Source organism: Malaclemys terrapin, chromosome 6 (genome assembly GCF_027887155.1).
Source record: "Malaclemys terrapin pileata isolate rMalTer1 chromosome 6, rMalTer1.hap1, whole genome shotgun sequence".
Lineage (NCBI taxonomy): Eukaryota > Metazoa > Chordata > Testudines > Emydidae > Malaclemys > Malaclemys terrapin.
Window position 1 is genome coordinate 28089323 of NC_071510.1, and position 9688 is coordinate 28099010.

A 9688-nucleotide genomic window follows, 5' to 3' on the forward strand; every position below is an offset into this window, starting at 1 on the left:
CAGGCTAAACATTCTTTGCCTTTCTGGGCTGCAGCCCTTTGTTTGCCAATGTGTTAACCCAACAGGCCCAACTGTGTCAGAAACCTGTAAGTTACTTTTCTCCAGGGACCTGTGACAGCTGCTGATATAAGTGACTCAAAAACAGTATCTTTAAAACAAGGTAGTAATTAAAGAGCCAAAGAGAACACAATATTTAGGATAATAGGTTAACACAACAAAAAGTCTGATATGCATATAAGTGGCAGGGCCGGCTCTAGGATTTTTGCCGCCCTAAGCAAAAACAATTTTGGCTGCCCCCCATTTTTTTCTTATCCCACCCCAGACCCCACCTCAACTCCGCCCCTTCCCCAAATCCCCAGCCCTGCCTCCTCCCCCCAGGCTCTCAAGCCTAGGAAGGAAGGAGGGAGAGGGAGAAGCAGTGCGCGCGCCACGGCCACTTGGGGTCTCCCCCTCCCTCCCAGGCTCTCAAACCTGGGAGGGAGGGTGAGGAGCGGCACACGAATCAGCTGTTTCACGCAGCGTGGCGCACGAGCGGCAGCAACGGAGGTGAGCTAGGGTGGCCGGGGCACATTTTTAGGGGTGGCATGGCCGGCGCCAGAATGCCGCCCCTAGAAATGTGCCGCCCCAAGCACCAGCTTGTTTTGCTGGTGCCTAGAGCTGGCCCTGATAAGTGGATCTAAGCTGAAGCTCTCTATCCTTAGCTCAGGTAGGTTCAGCATATTCCTATCTCTGAGTTATGAGAACCAGCCTGCTTGTTGCAGTCCCTGAGTCTTTCTGTGTCTCTCAGTCAGTGAGGGTCAGCCTCAGTCTGCTGCCAACCCATTCACCCTTCCTCCTTCCTGAGGCCAGCATTTTAAGGTTTCGGATCCTAGGCTGTCAGCCTTGGGAAGCGTACACCACGCCTGGATGGAGCCAGGTAGATAGCTTCTTCCTAAGCAATGACCCTTGCAGTTTACCTGAAGTTGTTTGCCTCAGGTGTCTCATCTTTGCAATTGTTCCTTTTCCTGTTTTCTCCTTTGACAGCTTCCCCTTTGATTTAAGTCCTGGCAGTCAGATAAGATAATATTTTTTAAAAATAAACCTGTAATTTAAAATTAAATTTGAAACTGAACCTATGCCAAGGCCTATATTTTACACGATCTATTAAAATCACAAATTAAATGCAAAATATAATATTAAGCAATACATAGTAGCTGTGAAGTTTTAAAGAAAACCAAACTACTAGTGACTGGTGGAAGTCACTGGCTAAGCACCTGGAACTAGAGTTTCCTGACGTGCTAAACCAACTTTTGATAGCAGTAGCCTCTTCTGCAGGTGCAGAGAGAATATTTTCTTCATTTCAGTTTATTCAACTAATTCTGAATAATGACTAGTTAATTCAAAGTTAAGAAAATAATTGGGAGTTAAAAAACAGGAATGCTTGTTTTCCGCTTTCAATCTATGAACAAAAACTAGTTGTGAAAGGAGATCTTCTAGTTCTAAAATCTTGAATATGGTGACCAGAAACAATTTGCGAACTATAAGTAATACTTCCTTGGCTTAATAATCAGCTAGTTTTAAATTCAAAACATTTTGATGAACTTTTTTTATGCATCCAGCATATTTAATGTGGTATTTAATAAAAAAAATCAAATGCTGTTTTTGTGCATTTTTAATTGAATTTAAATTTCCATCCAGATAGAGCTTTACACAAATTTCAAATAAAAAATTAATCTAGTAAATAGTTAAGCTCTATAATTGCTTAAACGTGTATAGATACAATGTTATTCTCCTAGTCAGCAAACAGAAGCACCAAATTTAACGTAAAGGCTATATTTGGTTGCAAATCAACATCTTTTAATGCTTACCAACCAAGGAGAGACAACCTTTCTTTAGGAAATAACTGGACAGCACAAATGCAAAACATGATTAAAATCAATGATTTAACGAAGTTTTCTGCTTGCTAAGTTAAATAATGATTAAAATAGGTGATTTAGACACTCTGATTTAAATCAAACCACACTGCTCTGAGTTGAATCTGTTATTTTGCAGTTATGTATCTGTGACCAGAGATACAATCAACTCATTTTCTTAATTTAAAGAAACATCTTTGTTTCACAGTATCTAGGCAGTGCAAAGAACAACCAAATAGATTTTAATTTTCAGCTGGTGCTATAGTTAATGGTGATACCTATCATTATCATGTTTTATGGTATCTATCACCAAACCTGAATTAGTCTTTTCCTATATATTTTCGTCAAGATTCTCATAAGCAGTCTAGCCCGATGATCTACACATTGCCCTGCAGGGGCACTGGCGACAGAACAAGTAACTGTTCCTGAGGTGGGCAGGGGTTGGATACATCACACTGGCAATACTGTCCGACTGTGGAAAAGGGAATAGTATAGTGGACATTATGTTTCACTGCCCCGTGGCAACTTGAAAGTGGTTTTATAAGTCCACTGAAGTGTATCTTTCCTGCCCTAGAGACAAAGTGTGGCAATGCTACTTACCAGTCCATTTGTAACAACGGATGATATTAAACACCAACTACTAGGGATAAACATTTTAAAATAGGCAGGCCTGGTTAATTTGCAACCAAGAGTCCTAAAACAGTCTGAAGAGACCTCTGTCCTGCTGATATTAATTTTAAATAAAATTATGGAGTACCAGGGAAATGCCAGAAGCCTAAAAAGTGCTAATGTCACGCCAATATTAAAAAAAGACAAGCCGGATGACTTGGGTAATTATAAGCCAGTTAGCCTGAAATCAGTCCCAAGGAAGATAATGGAAAAGCTGATATAGGATTCAATCGTGAAAGAATTAAAGGATGGGAATACAATTAATATCAATCAATATGGGTTTATGGAAAGCAGGCCTTAATAAACAAACCTGATTTAATTCTTTATGACTTTGGTTGATAAAGGTTACTGTGGAGTTGTAATATTCTTCCATTTTTGTACTGAACAGCAGCCTAAAACATTAGCCCTACACAATATCACTAAAACACACATTAAATGGATTAAGAACTGGCTAAATGACAGATCTAACAAAGTTGTTGTTAGTGAGGAACGATCATCAAAAGGGAGCATTTTTAGTGGGGTTCTGCAGGGATCAGAACTAGGCCCAACATTATTCAATATTTGTATCAATTATCTTGAAGTACATATAAAATCACAGCTGATAAAATTTGCAGATGACACAAAGACTGGCATAGTGATAAATCACGATCAGAGCTGACATACAAAAAGTACTGTATCACTTGGTGTGTTGGACCTATTTGAATAAAATGTGCTTTAATATAGCCAAATGCAAGGTCATACATTTAGGAACGAAGACTGGAGGTCATACCTACAGAACAGGAGACTGTATCCTGAACAGTAATGACTAAAAAGGCTTTAGGGGTCATAACGGACAAGCAACTCAACATGAGCTCCCAGTATGATGGTGTAGCAAAAAGAGTCATGTGATTCTTGGAGATCTAAAGAGGGGAGTAGTAAATACAAGCACTGAGGTTATTTTACCTCTGAATATGGTATTGGTGAGACCGATAGTACAATACTGTATCCAGTTCTGGTGTCCACAGTTTAAAAAGGACAGTGAAAAAACTGGAGAAGGTGCAGAAAAGAGCCACAAAAATGATTTGAGGGCTGGAGAAAATGCCTTACAGAGAGATACTTAAAAAAACTCAGCCTGTTTAGTTTTTCAAAAAGAAGATCAATAGGCGACTTCATTTCAGTATATAAGTAACTTCACATGGAGAAAATACCAGGTACAAAAGGGCTCTTTAATCTAGCAGGAAAAAGAACCAATGGCTGCAAGTTAAAGTCAGACAAATTCAATTTAGAATAAGATACAATATTTTAATAGTGAGTTTGATTAGCCATTGGAATAAGTTTCCCAGGGAAGTAGTGGATTCTCCATCTCTTGATGTCTAGAAATCAAGGCTGAATGTCTTTCTGGAAGATGTGCGTTAGTCAAACGCAAATTATTGGGCTCAATGCAGGGGTATCTGGCTGAAATTCTATGACCTGTGTTATAAAGAAGGCAGCCTAGATGATTTAATGGTCTTTTCTGGATTTAAAAATCTAACATTCTAGCCATCTGTTGTGATAGAATAAACAGGGATTATAGAAAATATTGCCCAGGGTGAAAGGGATGGGCAAGAATTTAAAGAAACTTTACTGGGTAAACTAACCCTTTGCTTGAGTAGCTTATGGAGACATGTTGCATTCCTTTGCCCCATCAACTTAGCCAAAATAGCTTGAGCTTTAGGGATCATCTGTAGGTAAAACCAAATGATGGTCAAGGTAGTGGAGAATTTTGCAATTACCATCCACCACTCATTGTCTGTGTCACATATTGCTTCAGTAAGGGACTGCCTTTGGGCAGGGCAATGTGAGCGCCCGCCCAGGGGTTGCCACGGTGCAAAGGCCAGGGGCTCAGGCTTCTCCTCGCTGCCTGCAGGGTGCAGCCTAGCATGGCAGGAGCCTCTGCTTCCCAGCTCCTGAGCAGAGGCCCCTCTCGCTGCCCCATGAGTGCTCCAAGTCCTGCCTCCGCACTCTGCGACTGGGAGCCCAGCTCTTCCCCACTTTCTCCCCCCAGACTGTCCCAGCCCCGCCGGTCCTCTTTCCATGGGCGGCCTAAATGAAAGCCATGCTGCAGGACAGAGACCAGTGCCCCAGCTCCCAAGTCCCCCCCCCCCAGCTCCCAGTCCCCCCCTAGGAAACCCTCTCTCTGTGCCCCCAGCTCCTAGCCTCCTCACCAGCTCCCAGGGTACCCCTCCCTGTGCCCCCTGCTCCTAGGCGACCCCTTCCCCATGCCCCCAGCTCCCCTCAATGTGCCTCTAGGTCCCAGTCCACCCTGCTCCCAGGGGGCCCCTACCTATGCCTCCAGCTCCCAGCCCCCCTCCATGCCCACACAGCTCCCAGGAAGCCCCTCCCTCTGCCACACGGGTCCCAGCCTCCCAGTTCTCAAGGCCTCTCCATTCCCCCCCAGTTCTCAGAGTGTCCTTCATGTTTTCAAGGTCCCACTCCTGCATACTATGCTGACCCCACAGTTCCCCAATATCCCCAGCTCTCAGAGGCTCCCCCTTTTTCTTACTCATCCCAAAGGGAGGTGTTAGTGCAGGGGGTTGGGGCTATTTTGGGAGCCAACCTTCCACCATCACCACCCACCCTAGCTACCTTCAGTGTACTAGAGCATTTTAACCTCCCTCTCCCCTAATAACCCACCTTCCCTGGGACACGGGAGGGGCACCTGAATATTGGGGATGCTCAGTATTGGGGTGGGAAGAGATCTGCCCTTCTGGAGCCCCCATGTCACTGCCCCACCCCGTATCCTAACACCAATGTGATTCCATGCTGAATGGGCGAGTTTGGGAGGTGCAAGAGAGATATGTCTCTGCCCCAGAGCCTGCTCACCCTGTCCGAGTACGGAAGACTTCCTACTACATTGTCTTGGCTGTCCTGCTCAACGACCAGCTGAAGGGATCCCTGTAGCACTGGCTGGGGGAGTCAGTGACTGTTGTAGGATTTCCTATGATGCCCATCACCATGGCATCCAGATGTGAGTCACTGCAGGGCAAGACTAGCCCTACACGTGGCTGATGCTCAGGAGGGTGCCATGGCTAAGAGGCAAGAAGCAGGGTGGGGCTGAAGTGTGAGGTCATGGAAGGGAGTTTGGGGCAATGAGGGGTGAGGGTGAGAGGCAGCTGAGGCAGCGGGGGTGGAGAGGGGAGCCTGGGAAGGCAGCTGGGGCTATGGGCACCAAAATACAAGTGTGTCCAGGGTGCTATTTTCCCTGAGGCTGGCCCTGCTCTTCTCCCTCTTGACTATACTGTTCCCCTGAGAATGGCAAGCACTCACAGTGCCCTGTGGAATCACCTAAAAGACTTCTCCATGCTTCAGCAAGCAGGAGGAATAAGGACATTGATGTTAGAAAAGCAACGTATCCCGAATATTCTGTAGAAAGGCTGCCTCTCACCAGCAAATGCAGAAAGCAAACCAGTAAGCAAAAAGTTTCCTCAGTTAATCTTTGAGAAATCATTGTTATAAAGCTTGCATGTGAAGCAGCATGCTTCAGAACCTGCTTGAATGTGTTCTTTTGTGCATACATAGGCAAAAATGAGACTCTATGATATTTGTTACCAAAAGCCGGCCTCTCTTCTCCCACATTCTCTCATCCCCTCTCCACCTGCTCCTATTGGCTGGGGACACACTTGGATAGTGCTTTCAAGTGATATGCTTAGTCCTCCATAATGTCATAGGTTACTACACATGAATGCAAAACCTTAGCCTCCCTGAGGTCCTCCTTTCCAACAGGTTTCCTTTCCTTCAGTGGAATGTGAATACCTATCAGCCAGGTCTGGCTCAGACTTAAGAGAAAATCTTTCTGCTCACGATGCTTATGAATTGTTCTTTATTTTCTCTTGCAAAAGACATACCCCTTGCACTCTTTTTTTACTCAGGCTTTGGTTTTAGTGTTGCCAGTGGAGTGTGGTATATAAGGCTCCCATTGTTTCTATGTTTTGAGGAGCACAATGTGGCTGCTTTAGATAAAAGCCCTGTCTTTTTCCTCATCAAAGCAATGTTTATCTTCCCTCCAATCAATTTTTTCTTTCTTTCCTTTGCAATCAATACAGCCATCAATCAATAAATACTATATACTAAGCAAATACATTTCTTGTGTTTTTTAAAATCACTCCTATGTCTCAATGTATATTTCACGATGTGGGAAAAATATACATACATCAGTAACTAAACTAAAATGCAATAATTATTGAATCCAAAATTATTATATGTTGCAATTCATTGCCAGAGATTTTCTAGTCTTGTTTTTAAATAGTAAGACATGATTAAGTAATGAATAAACTTTACTGTGCAATTAGTAAGACACCTATCAAACCTAAACGGAATTTAAAGGGGAGTATAAGATAAGACTGATATCAATGACGATAGTCTGGAGAACAAGAGTTGCCAATGTTTGCACATTAAAAAAAATGTAGGTACTCATCCCATCTAATGCCTCCATCACCATTATGATTTCTGAAGAGGATAACAAAGATATGTGATTCCAGGATGCAGCTTCTTCCCCCGCGCCTCCCCAGACAGAGTATACAGAATCTATACATCAGAACTATGTTCCAGAGAGTATTTCTCAGTCCCCTAGGGATTTTTAGGCTTCTATATAGATGACAAATTATATTGCCCAAGATTTTCAAAAACAGGTGCCTAAAGTTAGACTCCTAAGTCTATATTTTTATGCCAAAATAAGTGGTCTGATTTACCAAAGTGATCAGTTAATTCCACAGTAAATTGCCAATAATTATAATGTACATGGCAGTACGAATTTCTGATACCATTAACATTTCCTGTTCATATTTTAAAACAGAAGTTTTTAAAAAAGAAAACATCCAAGCCTGTTAATTGTGCCTCCAAGTAGTTTGTTGTCCTCCCTACCCAACTACCTTCGTTTATTTGTTACAAAGACTAGTTAGATCTTGTCATAAATTAGACTGGAAGCTCTTTGTGGCAGAGATGTGTGTTCACACAGCTCCCAAACACAAGGTCCCAATCCTGATTGACAAAAGACAAGTGGATATAACAATACGTTGAAGGAGGGAAAGAGGAAAGACATGGGTAACAAGGACACAACACATGTTCCCACAAGCTAGTTATGTGCATAATTTGGTGGTTTCAAATAATTTAAAATTGTTTAAAAAAAATACAAGGGTAGTATTTTCAAAACGTTTACTGTTTGCCTAACGATTACTTCAACAGAAGCACAATTAGGCCAACACTGAGCTCTTTGGAAAAATCTCTCCCGAAGTAAATAACATAGGTATTAGCAATCCCCACTGACAATCCAACTAGCCATAATCACCTGGGCAAGTTCCCATAAGCAAGAAAAATGTTAAATAATGCTAAATAGCTGCTATTAGTGGCCTAATAACATATAAAGATAGTAAATCATCCAAAGCGAGAAAAATGTATAAAACTTCATGAAGGAGTTTTTCTTGGTAACAGGCAGACCAGGGTGAAAAAGACCATAATTTATGACAAATCTCTAAAAGCCAGTTTTGTCATGGAAATGACAGCCATGACAAGCATGCCTCCTTAAATGTAGCAGCCAGCTAAAGGAATGGAAAATAATTGATCTTGCCATTCTTTTTCTAGTGCAAGTCTCTTCAACCAGTGAAGAATTAAGCCATTTTGCTTCCATGGGATGAGACTACAAAATGTTGTCATCCAGCCAAGAATTAATGTGTGAGCCCTCTACCTATAAACTCTCCTTGATACTGATTTAAATATGGCAATACATTAAATAGAGCATAAAGTGATCAGAAAATCAATTAATAAGCCATAACTAAACGTACAACCAAATCATATGTATATGAAAATGCTTTGAAAAGTTATCTATGTATCCTTTTGCTCTTTGGACCATTAGATGTGGCCCTGAGCCTGGCTCCCCCAGTGCACAGATAAATGACACAGTTTCCAGACATTATACACTTAAGTAAAATGAGATGTGTATCCCAGTTTCTATGGTTTCCTGTTAAAATGCGCACAAAACCAACATATCCCCTCAACACAATTTAAAAATTTAAAATATGAGGAGGAACAGGGGGAGGTAGTGTACAGATGTGGTCTAACACCACTCCCTCCAAAATGACCAACAGCTCTGTAAGAAAGCAGCAGTAGAAAGCGGATATTGGTAGACATTTTGTGACCTACTCCACTGGAAACATGAAGTCAAAAGAGTGGTCAAGTATCAAGGAGCAAGCTTTCTTTAAAGTCTCCACTGTTTCCCCTCTCTCCTACCCAAAAAACTTTGTATCATGATATTGATGCCAATGGAGCTATGACAATTTACACCAGCTCGGGGTCTGTCCACCTCCCCAGACACACAGTATGGAACAGTCAGTGACATTTTAATTATGCAGCTTCATTCACTCTAAACTTGTGAGAGCACTATGACACAGATAGCCCTTTCTCCTACGTCACAGTAACGATTTGTCCCTATCTTTTTGGTATTTATCACAATATTGTAATTGATGTCAGGTGTCAAAGATTGCCAGCTCACAGCGCACACAAATCTCCTAATCTCAAGCCCCATCCTAATATCAATTAAAATCTTCACAGTAATCTGTAGAACTAAATTACACCTAATTTAGGTTCTTATCTAGCTCTCATTACTGTAGTATCTGAGCACCTCACAATCTTACCCTTATAACACCCCTGTGAAGGAGAGAAGTGCTATTATCCCCAATTTAACAAATGGGGAACTGAAGCTCAGAGACTAAGGCCCAGATTCACAGAGCTACTTAGGCACCTAATTCCCTTTGAAATCAATTGAGTAAGGTGCCTAAATACATTTGTAAATCTAGGCCTAAGGGACTTACCCAAGGTCATATGAGAATTCTGTGGCAGAGGAGGGAACTGAACCCAGGTCTCTCAAGTATCAATCTCAAGTCAAGTAGCACCTGGACACTACAGGACCATCCTTCTATTCAATACCTGTTGCTGTTATCAAGAAGGAATAATCATACTTTACATTTGTATAGATCACAAACCATATACTTACACCACTTGGATGCAATGAAAAGACAATTGGAATCCAATACTGGGCAGGGAGGGATTTGGGCCAAGGATACACGCAAATGTTAGCTTCAAGTTATTAAAAATAGAATCTGTGCAGCATATCCTAT